Source organism: Panthera leo, chromosome B1, assembly GCF_018350215.1.
Source record: "Panthera leo isolate Ple1 chromosome B1, P.leo_Ple1_pat1.1, whole genome shotgun sequence".
NCBI lineage: Eukaryota > Metazoa > Chordata > Mammalia > Carnivora > Felidae > Panthera > Panthera leo.
In genome coordinates, this window is record NC_056682.1 from 60,779,587 (window position 1) to 60,794,812 (window position 15,226).

General features: G+C 35.2%; 1 non-coding gene and 1 pseudogene across 1 annotated transcript; one reads left to right on the plus strand and one right to left on the minus strand.

Moving 5' to 3' along the window:
* Nucleotides 1-305: 305 nt before the first annotated feature.
* Nucleotides 306-1,085, plus strand: LOC122218387 (annotated as a pseudogene).
* On the minus strand, nucleotides 1,083-1,189 carry LOC122218761. The gene has a single exon (XR_006202092.1). It is a non-coding gene; the product is annotated as a U6 spliceosomal RNA (small nuclear RNA).
* Nucleotides 1,190-15,226: the final 14,037 nt, after the last annotated feature.

The following is a 15,226-nucleotide window of genomic DNA, read 5'->3' on the forward strand; positions in this document are numbered from 1 at the left end:
GTGATGAATGTCATAGATACTCATGTGTCCATGTTCATGGCTAATATGTTAATTCACGAACAGAACATTGCAGAGTATTGGGGATAGGTTTAAATTATGTCTTAACTCACACATGTGATCATAGTGTATTGATTTTTGTTTCTTTTTTTATATGTGTGAAGATGTAGATAACTATATATCTTTCATTCATAATAAGAATATTGAAATATTGGTAATTCTATGACATATTATCATCTCTATAATCACATCTTCTCCTCATTTTCTTAGTTCTTATCATTTCAGTGGCAGCCCAGTTGGCTGGATCAATGGATGAAGGGAATCACTTGATTGCATCTGAGTTTATATTTCTTGGACTCACTCATTCATGGGAGATCCAGCTTCTCCTCCTGGTGTTCTCCTCTGTGCTCTATATGGCAAGCATGACCGGAAACATCCTCATTGTGTTTTATGTGACCATTGATCCTCACTTACATTCACCTAAGTACTTCTTACTGGCTCGTCTCTTTTTCATTGACTTAGGAGACTGCTCTGCCAAGATTCTTCACCCAAGATGATTTATGACCTTTTCAGAAAGCGCAAAGCCATCTCCTTTGGAGGCTGCAATGTCCAAATCTTCATCCACGTCATTGGTGGTGTGGAGATGGTGCTTCTCGTCACTATGGCCTTTGACAGATATGTTGCCATTTGTAAGCCTCTCCACTACTTGACCATCATGAGCCCACGAGTGTGCATTTTGTTTCTGGCTGCTGCCTGGGCTCTTGGTGTCAGTCACTCACTGTTCCAACTAGCATTTATTGTTATTTTACCCTTCTGTGGCCAAATGTATTGGACAGCTTTTACTGTGACCTTCCTTGGCTCCTCAGACTGGCCTGTACAGATACCTACAGATTGCAGTTCATGGTCACTGTTAACAGTGGGTTTATCTGTGTTGGTTCCTTCTTCATACTCTTCATCTCCTACATCTTCATCCTTTTTACTCTTTGGAAACATTCCTTAGGTGGTTCCTCCAAAGCCGTTTCACCCTGTCAGCTCACACCACTGTGGTCTTTTTGTTCTTCGGTCCAACCATGCTTGTCTCTACATAAAAATATGAATGCTTCATGAATTGGTGTGCCATCCTTGTGCAGGGGTCATGCTAATCTTGTCTGTATCATTCAAATTTTAGTATATGTACTGCCAAAACAAGCGCCCAGTTGGTTAATTTCTATTGTTCTTCTTAAAGTTTACAGATTTTTCCCCTGCCTTCTTCATTTTGCTATTGAACCTATCCGTTGAGATTTTTATTTGATTACAGTATGTTTTAGTTCTAAAATTGCTTCTTCTATCTTCACTTTCTTTCCTGAGACTTTGTGTTTTATATTTTTTTCAAAATGATTATAATTGCACATGAAGCATTTGATATGATAGCTGGTTTAAAATCCTTTTCTGATAATTCTGACATCTGAGTTATTTCAAAATTGGGATCTATTGATCATTCTTTCTCATTCAAATAGAGACTTTCCTGGTTTATAGTTTGATGAGTGATTCTCTCGTTTTCTGGATATTTTGGGCATTATGGTTGAAAAATTGCGTCTTATTAAAATCTGTTTTAGCAATTCTCCTAGGATAGTGTTCCAGAGAGGGAAAAGAAGCACTGTTTTTTATTGACAGGTGGAGGTGAGAGTCCAGATTCTTCTTTCAATCTTCTTTGATACCACAGCGGGAGAGAGGATGCCTCATTACTGCTGGAATTTCAGGCTTTGAACTAGATATCCACTGACATCATCTTGACTGAGAGGAAGAGGAATGCATCATTGCTGTTCTCCATGCGGCCTCCACTGAGATGATAGGGAGCAGGTAAGAGTCCTGAATCTCCTCAGAGCCTCCTCTGACACCCCAATGGGGAGAAGGGATGCTTTGTTGCTATTCAATGGTGGTAAAGACTAGGTTCTCCACATATTCTCCACTGGCACCAGAAGAGAGGAGCATATTACTTCCAAGTAGGGGTAAACATCCTGAATTCCCATTGCATTTAGCCTTTTCTGACACCACTCTACCAGAGAGTAGGTGGTTAGGAGTTTCTTATAATAGCTTGGTGAGGATGGACGTCTAGTCTCCTCACTCAGTCTTTGCTGATGGGGGTAGGAGTAGCACTACAGTATTTTTCTTTGGTATTTGTCTGAAGTAAGATGGTCGCTGCCTGAATTTTTTATAACTTGCTTGGCCATCACTTTCCTGGTCATTGAGATAGAAAAAGTAGGTTTTTCATGGGTATTTTGGCTTATGACCATTGGCATTTCCATGTTACTGACTTCATCATCAAGTCTGGGATACATAAGGCAAAAAAGGAAACTCAGGAAAATCACTGCTGTGTCATTCCTTGGTTATCACAGTTTCTAACAGCCTGCCTCCTTCTCTCCACATTTTAGAATCTTCTTATATTTATTCTATATATATATAGTTTCTAGGATTTTTAACTCTACTAACTAGAGAAATAAGGAAAAGTATGTCTAGTTCATGTTGTCTAGAACCACTTTCATCTGACTTGCCAAATCCAGCGAATCTGCAGGCAAGTGTGTGTGCTTGTGTATATGCATGTGTATGTGAAAATGTTATTCAGATTTAAGTCTCATGTATTGACACAGAGAATGAAGTGGGAAAGTGTCTGTGATGCAATATCAAATATGGAATTTTCAAAACGGCTTGAGGTATGATAGCATTACTTGAAACAATGCATTATATGCTAATTCATTTTTTAAGAATCACAATATTCAGAGGCACTTGGGTGGCTCAGTAGGTTAAGCATCCGACTCTTGATTTCAGCTCAGGTCATGCTGTCATGGTTCATGAGTTCAAGCCCCACACTGGGACAGTGCAGAGCCTGCTTGGGATTCTCTCTCTCTCTCTCTCTCTCTCTCTCTCCCTCTGCCTGTCTCCCACTTGCTCTTTTTTTTCTCTCTCTCTTTCAAAATAAATAAACTTAAAAAGAAGAATCACAACATCCATTTAGGTGTTTAGATTGTGTATTACAAAATATTATTAACTCATTGCTCTAAAATCTCTAAACAATCTCATTATTTTAGAATTTTGCACTTACAAATTCACAATTTTGTGAAGGCCTTATCAGCATTAATATGGCCTCTAATTATGGTTCTTTTGCTATGGGAACACCTGTCCTAAAATTTTATAATGTAACAGAGAGTGATATCCTCACAACTATATTAGTCACTAGGTACAAGGAGGGACCAGAGTAGAGGAACTGAATCAGCTCTTGAATTAGCTCTTGAATCAAATTGACTAAGTATTTGTTTGGACATTTATCTCCTATCAGAATGATGCTGGGGAAGTTCCTTAAAATTTCCATCATTCGATTGCCTCATCTGAAAAATGAAGATAAAAGTATCCCCAAAGGATTTATAATTATATATAAATAAGGTAATATATATAAATTCCTTAGACAAGTTACTGGCACATAGGAAAAACTCAGTAAATATCAGCTACTAATAAACATTAACTATTAATGTTATTATACTTAATACAAGCCAGGTTGTTTTTATATAACCTACATTGACTAGTTTCATTCAAAATGGTACCCTTGTCAAATGAAGACATCATGAGAGAGTGTATTACTGAACACTTTGTGGTTTTTTTTGGTATTTTACTTTCTTTATTCTATAGTGTAGTCTCGGTCACAGAATAGAGATATAAATGTAAATGGATTGCTTTATTTTTCTCATTTTATAGTAAAATGGTTACACTTATTGGGTGCTTATTAAACGCTAGAGGTTCTTCTAAGTGCTTTTTATGGTACTGTTATCTTAATTGCGCAGATTAGGAAACTGAGGCAAAAAAAAAGTAGCGACAAAAAGTTACATAGCTGTTATGAAGTGGAATTAGTTTGCCACAGAGATCATTTTTTTTAATGTTTATTTATACTTAGAGAGAGACAGACAGAGAGACAGAGACAGGGACAAAATGTGAGCAGGGTAGGGGCAGAGAGAGAGGGAGACACAAATTTGAAGCAGGCTCCAGGCTCTGAACTGTCATCACAGAGCCCGATGCTGGGCTCAAACTCATGGACTCAGAGGTCATGATCTGAGCTGAACTCAGATGCCCAGACAGCTGAGCCACCCAGGTGCCCCAAGATCATATTTTTGAGAAACACAATAAATATTTTGTATGTAATTTTAGTATAATCTGAAATCCTTTAAAGTTATAAATAAGGAAAAAATTAATAATTATATATGAATTTAAATCATCACTACATCATACTGCACAGTAAAACCATTCACATTGGAGTAAAATACAAAAAGTCTAAGAAATCAACACAAATGAAGATCATTATTTATATTTAATCCATCAATGAAACAGAAATATAACAAAAATTGTCAAAATTGAAAACCATTCTCAATATAATAAAAAAGGTAATTGTTAAAATTTTTAAATAAAACTATGAGTTTCAAGAAAACAAGTCATTTCTTATTTTTTATATTTATCTATACAAATTTACATATATATGTGTGTGTGTGTCCATATATATTATGTTCTTTAAAAATACTACAACAAAATTACTATTGTTATTATTTATAATAATTTTGTTGTATTTTTAAAGATATCACCAGAATTATATATATATATATATATATATATATATATATATATATATAATTTATTATGTATTACATATATTTTAAAAACCTCAAAAAATAGTGTTCTCTTGTTTATTTCTAACTTGTGAATCTAGAGTGACCACAACAGTACCATTGTATTTCATTAAGATATGTATACCTTAAAAAAACAAATATATACAATTTTCAAATTATTTTTAATGTCTATTTATTTTTGAGAGAGGGAGAGACCAGAGCACAAGTCGGGAAAGGACAGAGAGAGAAGGAGACACAGAATATGAAGCAATCTCCAGGCTCTGAGCTGTAAGCACAGAGACCAATGTGGGGTTCGAACTCATGAACCATGAGATCATGACCTGAGCCAAAGTTGGATGCTTAACCAACTGAGCCACCCAGGCACCCCTGCAATTTTTTCTTATGTTTAGTATTTAAACTTCCCTAAACTTAATTTTTTCACCAATTTGCAGTGAAATGTGGAAATCTACACAGCAGTTTTTTTTCAGGGCTCTTAAAATTTTTCACTTGTATACCTAGGTATTTAGAATTGAATAATTCAATAACCATGGCAATGGTAAAATAATTAAGTTGACAGGTTACCATAATTATTTTGTTATCATAAAAATTATCACTTATTTCTTTATATCAGTTCGTTGTATATCTCATAGTTTCAGCATCAGCTGATGAACTGTTCTGTCATAGTCTGAAAATGATTTATAACATTTTTTGATTTAAATAACTTTCATCATAGTATTTCATGAAGTTTTATCAACCTATAATATCAGCAGTGCAAAATATTTATTTTGAAGTGTGCTAATTTAATTAAAATGCCTAGTTAAATTACCTTGTTTAAAAGTAAAACTGTTTTTATTCAGTTATTCTAAGATTATTTGAATTACATTTTTTGAGAAGGAAGAGATTCTTTAGAGCCTATATATTTTTTTCTGTTCTTACTTTATGTTGTGTATATAGTATCTATTTAATATTTTTGTTTCAAGAAATAACACTGAGCTGGGAAAACCATCAAAATATGGAAAAAAATCAGGTACAGAGCTATGAAAATCCAGTTCATAATGGCACCATCATAACAATACTGACATTAATATGGTAGTGATGGAGACAAAAAGAGCCAAGGGGATATTTAAAAGGTTGAAGGTTGAAACAAAAGATTTTTTTAAATGATCCATATTTTTGGGTCACCTGGGTGACTCAGTCAGTTAAGCATCTGACTCTTGGACTTGGCACAGGTCATGATCTTGCGGTTTCACGAGTTCTAGCCTGCATCAGGCTCTGCACTGGCAGCACAGAGGCTCCTTGGGATTCTGTGTCTCCCTCTCTCTGCCCCTTCCCAATCACACTGTCTCTGTCTCTCTCAAAATAAATAAATAAACTTTAAAAAAATAAAAATAAAATTATGAATATTTTTAAGTGGCCTAGTCCAACATCTTGGTTTTACAAATAGGAAACCCGGCACTGGGTATGGTTTATCATGGCCTTGGCTTAACAGTAAGCTTTATCCTTCAAATTGTTTATCTATGCTAGTCCAATTACTCATTTCTCCTTCACCTTGACAATGTCTATGCTGCACAACAAGAAGAAGTTGTATGGTACTGGATTAAGAATAACTAAGTAAACTCCAAACAGCCTACTTGGAAGAAAATAAGGTTTTTTCTATACCCTTTTCCACCTCTATGTATGCAAGAGCAGCAACAGGGAGGGAAGTCAGAAGTTTGATACAAGTCCAAGTGAGTGGTGATGCTGGCCCTCATAAGAGTGATACAATTATACGGAAAGAAGGGATAAATTTGAGATGTGGTCTTGAGGTGGAAGGGGAAAATTTGCCGACACAATTAGATGAGGGGAATTAGGGAAGAGGAGGAATCAAAGATGATAGGCTTCTTACATCTGGCATGGCCAATTGGTACCACTTTCTGAGACAAGAAGACTGTAAGTGGATTCATTTTGGAAAAGGAAAGAGCTCAATTTTAGTCATAATTTAAGAAGTATTTATAGTACTAAGAAGGAGAGATCACTTAAATAGTTGGATGATTTAGCCTAAAGCACAGAGAAGTGGTTTTATCTAGAGCATCTATTCAAGTGTCCCTAACCTAATGATATATGATTCAAAGTCATGGCGATAAATATGATCAATTAAAAGAGAAAATGTAGATTGTTCTCCAAATGCCAAATGTCAATACTATTAATGAAAATCACAGTAAGGATATTATCTTAATAATTATATTATTATTTTATATTAGTATTAATACTGAATATTAATTTACGTGCTTATAAAATCATAGTATTAACACTATTGATTTTAATTATTATTAAATATTAATAATAAACCCTAATGTTTGATATAGCTTGGTGGAAGGAAATTGAAGTCTTGAGGATAAACAGAAAATTCTTAATAGGATCTAGAGGTAAGATTTATATATGTCAACAACAAAAAGCCTAAGGAGACAATAACCTTACAATTAATCTGTTTCTAAAAAAATATGAATAAACTATAGCAAAACAAAAGTTGGGTCTAAGAAAGAAAAAACTCTAGACCTCAATAACTTCAGGTATACACATTTCATAGTAGAAGAATGCTAAGAATTATTTTATATTGGCTAAGGTATAATCTATCTTTAAAAATGAAGAGTCATTATTGTATCTTATCTCATATTTCTTGATTGTTTCACCAGAAAAACAGAAATGTAATGAAAAACTGACATGTACAAAATGAGAGTGCAGAATTCAAACTACATCGCTGCCATGAAATACTTTGTTGACATATGAAGTCACCAATATTTTACTATTTTGATCCATAAAGACTGGCAAAGTAATCAACAAAAAAGAAATACTATGAAGTGTTTGAAGACCATATTTAAAACCTCACTTTGTTTAAAAGTAATAAAGACAAAATCCCTACTTTCACCAAGCTTACATTCTAGGAACATAAATAAGCTTGACCTAATAGATGTTGAAACAGATTAGAGAGACAGAGGAAGATAAAGTTTTCTGAACTCCTCAGTATTTCTGCAAGAAACCCTAGCCTCCTGAAATGTGTATGATATATAGATAGATAGATAGATGATAGATAGATAATATTTGCTTTCATTTCCCCCAGAAATATTTCACTCATAACATACTATTAGCATTAGATTGGTGACCATTTGTCTAGTTTATTGATTTTTTTGAAAGGAATCGTGAAATTTATCTCCCAGAGAGAGTGGAATTATTACAGCCCAGATTAGGTTCTTAAGGTAAACCCTAGCCTGAGTGCCAAGGAGACTGGGACATTATATTTCTAGATATTGACATGATGAGAAAAAAAAGAAAAAGAAAGAAAGAAAGAAAGAAAGAAAGAAAGAAAGAAAGAAAGAAAGGCCTAGAACAGAGAAACATCTTTAAGTAAGAAAAGATTACACAGAGAGATTATCTGTCTCCTGGTTAGCTTTTATTTAAGCAGATGATTATAGTTAAGATTCAAGTCCCTTACATTTCCAAGGAGACCTTTTCAGGAAGGGAGAAGGACAGCTGTGTCTTTCCTTTTTATAAGCAGAGAGTAATAAGTTTTCTTCATCTTTTGCCTATGGGGCATCCAAGGATCACGTAAAACAATTGACCTGGCACTTACCCCATTGCCCTAGGGATAAGGACTAGGGCAAGTGGAGGGTCAATAAACTATTTACAGGGAAGCATTTAAGAGTAAATCAGGTTTTGACGCAGAATACCTCATGCGATCATGACAGAGTGAAACTGAAGAGATTCCACAAATAATTTATTTTTTTTTTTTTGCTCCTTTTCCTGATTTTATTCTTGCTAGGACCTGCACCCCCATCTTATACATGTCTTATAGTACAGATAACGTATGTCTTGTCCTCCTTGTAAGGGTCAAGGGGTTAACAAGTTCTTTGGAGGCTTCCAACACAACAGATAACATCTAAGAAGTGGCAAGGTGTGGTGATCATCTGTTTTCCAAGACAAGACTCCAGACATTTTGACACCAAGGCCCCTAGATCTAATGCCTGAACAGTCATCCTTGTTTTGGCCAGTTTCTGGATGCCTGAGAGGAACATGCACCAGACTACAATCGTCAGTAAAACTCTAGACCTGAAGTAAAGATGAGACTCACTCTTCTTTCCTTTCTGTGTCTCCAAAACACTGGCTGCATCTGCACTCTCTATAATCTTTAATAAGCTCTGTCTCACTTTATCTTGGCTCATGTTTGATTTCTATTCTGCACAAGGCTGAGGACCCTTTTGCTTGGTAGTGCAGGAACCCTTCTGGATCATCAGACCCAGCCAGCCTACACCAATCATTCAAAATAAAATTAACAAAGATAAATATTAAAAATCAACAGATAACTTTGTATACAACAAAAATATACATAGCATTTAAACAGCTTTGAACTATTTAATGTTTTTTGTTTTGTTTTTTATTTTTTATTTAATTTTGAAGGAGAGGGAGAGAGAAACAGAGCATGAGCAGGGGAGGAGCAGAGAGAGAGGGAGACATAGAATTCAAAGTAGGCTCCAGGCTCTAGGCTGTCAGCACAGAGCCCGATGCGGGGCTCGAACGCATGAACTCTGAGATCATGACCTGAGTCAAAGTCTGACGCTTAACCGACTGAGCCATCCAGGCGTTCCAAACAGCTTTGAACTATTAAAAAGATAAATCTCAATAGATTCTCAAAACAGATATTATACAGTTTTTCCCCTTACCTGAGGACAACATAGAATCATTAAGAGACTTGATTGAATAAATTTTGAAACATCAGCACAATAGCAGATGAAGTATATTTTTTAAAAGTTCTTATGTCTCACATTCAGGTCCTTTATCCATTTTGAGTTTATTTTTGTGAATGGTGTAAGAAAGTGGTCTAGGTTCATCCTTCTGCATGTTGCTATCCAGTTCTCCCAACACCATTTGTTAAAGAGACTGTCTTTCTTCCATTAGATATTCTTTCCTGCTTTGTCAAAGATTGGTTGGCCATATTTTTATGGGTCCAATTCTGGAATCTCCATTATATTCCATTGGCCTATGTGTCTGTTTTTTGTTTTCTGTCTTTTGTACTTCCACACAAATTTTAGGATTGCTTGTTCTAGCTTTGAGAAGAATTGCATTGAATGTGTAGATGGCTTTGGGGAGTATTGACATTTTCACAACATTTATTCTTCCAATCCATGAGCATGGAATGTTTTTCTATTTCTTTATATCTTCTTCAATTTCCTTTATAAGCTTTCAATAGTTTTCAGCATACAGATCTTTTACATCTTTGGTTAGGTTTATTCTTAGGTATTTTATGCTTCTTGGTGCAATTGTCAATGGGATCAGTTTCTTTATTTGTCTTTCTGTTGCTTCATTATTAATGTATAAGAATGCAACTGATTTCTGATTGATTTTGTATCCTGCGACTTTGATGAATTCATGTATCAGTTCTAGTACTTTTGGTGGACTCTATCGGATTTTCCCTGTATAATATCATGTCATCTGCAAAAAGTGAAAGCTTGCCTTCATCTCTGCCAATTTTGATGCCTTTGATTTCCTTTTGTTGTCTGATTGCTGAGTCTAGGACTTCCAACACTATGTTAAACAACAGCGGTGAGAGTGGACATCCCTGTTGTGTTCCTGATCTCAGGGAGAAAGCTCTCAGTTTATCCCCATTGAGGATGATATTAGCTGTGGGCTTTTCATAAATGGCTTTTATGATGTTTAAGTATGTTCCTTCTCTCCTGACTTTCTTGAGGGTTTTTATTAAGAAAGGATGCTGAATTTTGTCAATGCTTTTACTGCGATTACCAGGATCTTTTCTTTTCTTTGATGGTTCTTTGATGGATCAATCAAAAGATTGATGGCTCTTTTCTTTTCTTTCATTAATGTGATGGGGAAACCACCAAAACCCTAGAGGAGAAAGCAGGAAAAAACCTCTCTGAAGTCAGCCACAGCAATTTCTTACCAGACACATCCCAAAGGCAAGGGAATTAAAAGCAAAAATGAACTATTGGGACCTCATGAACATAAAAACTTCTGCACTGCAAAGGAAACAATCAACAAAACTAATGGCAACCAATAGAATGGGAAAAGATATTTGCAAATGACATATCAGACAAGGGGCTAGTATCCAATATCTATAAAACTCCCCAAACTCCACACCTGAAAACCAAATAATCCAGTGAAGAAATGGGCAGAAAACATGAATAGACACTTCTCTAAAGAAGACATCCGGATGGCCAACAGGCACGTGAAAAGATGCTCAACGTCGCTCCTCATCAGGGAAATACAAATCAAAACCACACTCAGATACCACTTCAGGCCAGTCAGAGTGGCTAAAATGAACAAATCAGGAGACTATAGATACTGGAGAGGATGTGGAGAAACGGGAACCCTCTTTCACTGTTGGTGGAAATGCAAACTGGTGCAGCCATTCTGGAAAATAGCATGGAGGTTCCTCAAAAAATTAAAAATAGATCTACCCTATGACCCAGCAATAGCACTGCTAGGAATTTACCCAAGGGATACAGGAGTGCTGATGCATAGGGGCACTTGTACCCCAATGTTTATAGCAGCACTTTCAACAATAGCCAAGTTATGGGAAGACCCTAAATGTCCATCAGCTGATGAATGGATAAAGAAATTGTGGTTTATATACACAATGGAATACTATGTGACAATGAGAAAGAATGAAATATGGCCTTTTGTAGCAACGTGGATGGAACTGGAGAGTGTTATGCTAAGTGAAATAAGTCATACAGACAAAGACAGATACCATATGTTTTCACTCTTATGTGGATCCTGAGAAACTTAACAGAAGACCATGGGGGAGGGGAAGAAAAAAAAAGGTTATAGAGGGAGGGAGCCAAACCATAAGAGACTTAAAAACTGAGAACAAACTGAGGGCTGATGGGGGGTGGGAGGGAGGGGAGGGTGGGTGATGGGTATTGAGGAGGGCACCTGTTGGTATGAGCACTGGGTGTTGTAAGGAAACCAATTTGACTATAAATTTCATATTAAAAAATAAAATAAATAAAATAAATAAAAATTAAAGAAGAAAAAATAAAATTTAAATGTAAAAACAAAAAAAGTTCTCATATTTCAAACATTTTATTATGTAGAATTTTTAGAGACATAGACAAGTATAAGGAATCCTCATGAACCTATTATTTAGCCCTCAAAACATTAACACATAGGTGATCTTGCTTGTTCTAAAACCAATCCACTATTTATCACTAATTAGGGATAATGAGTGTACCTGCCTCCCAGAAACGCTATTTAATGTAAGATGGAGTTACTATAGGGAATACTGTACCCACCCCAAAGAATGAATTCTAGGTACTAACTTCTTGTTTGCCTTGGCATTCACAAAGCTGAGCCATGTTCTACCGGAAGCCATTACTATCAAAGCACCCAAGGATACATCCCTTCTGATAAAAAGCTATCCTTTTCTGGAACATGCAGTAAAAAGTGGAGAACTGAACAATTATTTCCATTTCAGTCATCTCTTTTTTATTTATGTAATTAACACAAGATTTTTTTTTCTTATATTTTTTAGATGTCTGGTGTTAAAGGATCTTTAATCCTTATTTGCCTCAAAAGTCACTATGCAGTGGTGCTAGGTTATTAGACAGAAGTGTTTAAGACATCAACCTTTGAAGCCCAAAGATAATAAAAATCCACATTTCTTATGTTAGAGTAAATCCCCTCAATATAATAATTTTACTCTCAACTTTTAAACTTGATTGGTTTATAGAAAACATTAAACTGACAATAAACACCATTTATGATCCCACATACATGATAAACATTATCTTGTATTTTTATTTAATATTTAATGTATAAAAAGGCTGCGAAATGATTCTTCTGGTTACAGGTCATATTATTTAACTTCCCCTTAAATAAATATATTTATTTAAAATATTCATACATATATGAGTGTGGTTAATTTCATTTAAATTAGCACTTAAATATCATGATAGAATAAACTACATATTATTATTCTAGTGATAAAATAATGTAGGTCTAAAATAATATTACTTATAATAATCAATACCGGAGAAATCAACTCAAATATTCTGAAAGAAAACAAATGTCAAGCACAGCAACAAAGGAATGAGGCAAATAATCATTTACATCAAATCTACGACCTAGCTTTTGCAGCAGATTAAGTTTGTCACAACTCTAAATTAATGCTAATTTATTATTGTGAAAAACAAAGCTGCATTGCAGAAACCACTAATAAGTTTTCTAATGCTCAGGGCATCAATCTTAAGAATTAAAATCTGAAGTCACAATAACCAACCTATTCATTTAAGTGAATTGGTCTCCATGCTTCGTGAACTTTCTAACCAAGCACAATCAATTGAGCAAAACAGTAGAATCAATGTACTTTCAGTACCAAAAAGGGGTCGATCATATTAGCTAATAGTTTACATGATTTAAACATTTATTAAATGAGTCTTTACCTGTAATCACTTAAATGTTGATAACAATCTATAAGCCAGTATATTTTTATGCAAAACTTTTGCTTTACCAATCAGTTATGACTCTTAAGTGTTGTTTGCTCAAGAAAGAAATAACAGGGCTTTACAATTCACCCTGTCTTCTAGTCTTTATCTTTTCTACTCCCCCACCCTTATATGCTTTATTTATTAAATAAACCACAGCTTTGTTTCCATTGTTCCAGCAAAACACTCTGTGCCTTACTGTATCCAGTCTTATTTAAGCTCTTTTCTCTCTTATAGGAGGCAGAAATCAGAGACAAGTGTGATTTTGCTATTGTTCTGGAAGTGGTCTAATTCTCACAATTAAGAACAGAAGATAACAAATAATCCAGCATTAAAAGCAAAAATTTCCTTATGAATAACATTTATCACATCATGCAAAACTTACTTGAAAAAAGCACAGGTTCCTAGAACTGGTCTACCCCACATCTTCACACTAGTCAATTTAAATCTGGTAAGTCTGAGAAGAGAAACGTTGACCTTCTGAAGGATTTCAGGTTAGTTGAATCAAATATGTTCTCTTCCCTCACATCTCCCTGTTGCAAGAAGCAGAAAATCTTTTCCCTTCCAAGAGAATAATGTATAAAAATTCTACTGTAAGAGATGACTGGCACTTCTATTTCCATCTGGATATTTGCCTAGGCAGTGGTTCATTAATAACTTCTAAATAATTAGGGTTAAAAATTTGCAAATGATAGTGTGTCAGGTGATGGACAAGAGATACAGGGGTAGGACTTCATCCTTGGATTCAAGTCCTAAGAGGCTGGTAAGACAGATTCTGTGTCTAGATGAATGCTCAAGAATTAAAAGCAATTGTTCAACTCTGTTGCAGAGGGGTAAAACAAATCATGTACACTAATAAAATTAAGTAAATTGACACAAGCAGGAATCAGGGAAACAAATGACTGAATTTCACAAAGGTATTCCAATGCCTAAGGAAGTTGTTAGATATAAACTCTTATAAGTATTGATTCTTAATATTTAATTGCTTATTTAGAAACAAGTTGGAGATTAACTTCATTTCTAAGGAAACACATGCATTTCTTTTGAATCTTCATTTGAAAAATCTTTTATGACTTTGACCTCCATTATAGGAAGTGAAGAAACTTAAAATTTTTTTTTTAATATTTATTTTTGAGAGAGAAAGAGAGACAGAGTGCAAGTGGGAGAAGAACAGAGAGACACAGAATCTAAAGCAGTTCCAGGCTCCGAGCCGGCAACACAGAGCCCGATGTGGGGCTCAAACTCATGAACCATGAGATCACGACCTGAGCTGAAGTTGGACACTTTACCACTTTACCGACTGAACCACCCTGGAGCCACACCTCAAGGAAGTGAAGAAACTTTTTTTGAATCCATACTAAATTGGGAGTATTTTTTTTTTTTATTTTCTGAAATTGCTGTTGTAGCAAACAGCAAATCTCTGAAAGATAAAAACAAAGTATGTATTACAATCTGATCTCTGTTTTTCCAAGCATATATGTCTCTAAACTCTGTGAAAAGACCTTTCCCTAATGGAGCTAGTAACTTACCACTAAACACAATTCCCAATCATGGAAGCATTGTCACATTTTCTGAATTTATCTCGAGTTGATTCTCACCTCCAGACTCTTTCTCACACCATTTTTTTCATCAGTTATATGGATAGAGTGGGCAGCAAAAAAGTAGTTGCTCCCTGTACTAGTTTTCTGTTGTTGCTGTGACATGTTACCATAGACTTAGTGGCCTAAAACAACAACAAAAAAATTATTGTCTTACAGTTTTATACAACCAAATTTCAGTATGGATCTCAATGAGCTAAAATCAAGGTGTTGGCAGGGTTACGCCCCTTTCTGCGTGCTTCAGAAAAGGGATTGTCTCCTCTTCTTTCAGATTGTTGGCAGAATTCAGTTTCTTGTAGGACCAAGAAGCTATCATTTATTTGTGGACAATAAACAGCAAATAAACAGAGTCATTTTCAGCTTCTGGAGGCTGCTGTATTTCTTGTCTGTGGCCTCCTACTCTGTCTTCCATGCTAGTAAAAGTGGTAGTTCCTTTCATGTTTTGAATCTACCCTGCCTCTTCTTTAGTCTCATGTGTTTTACTTCATCTGGAAAAGAGTCCACTGTTCTAAAGGCCTGTGTAATTAGATTA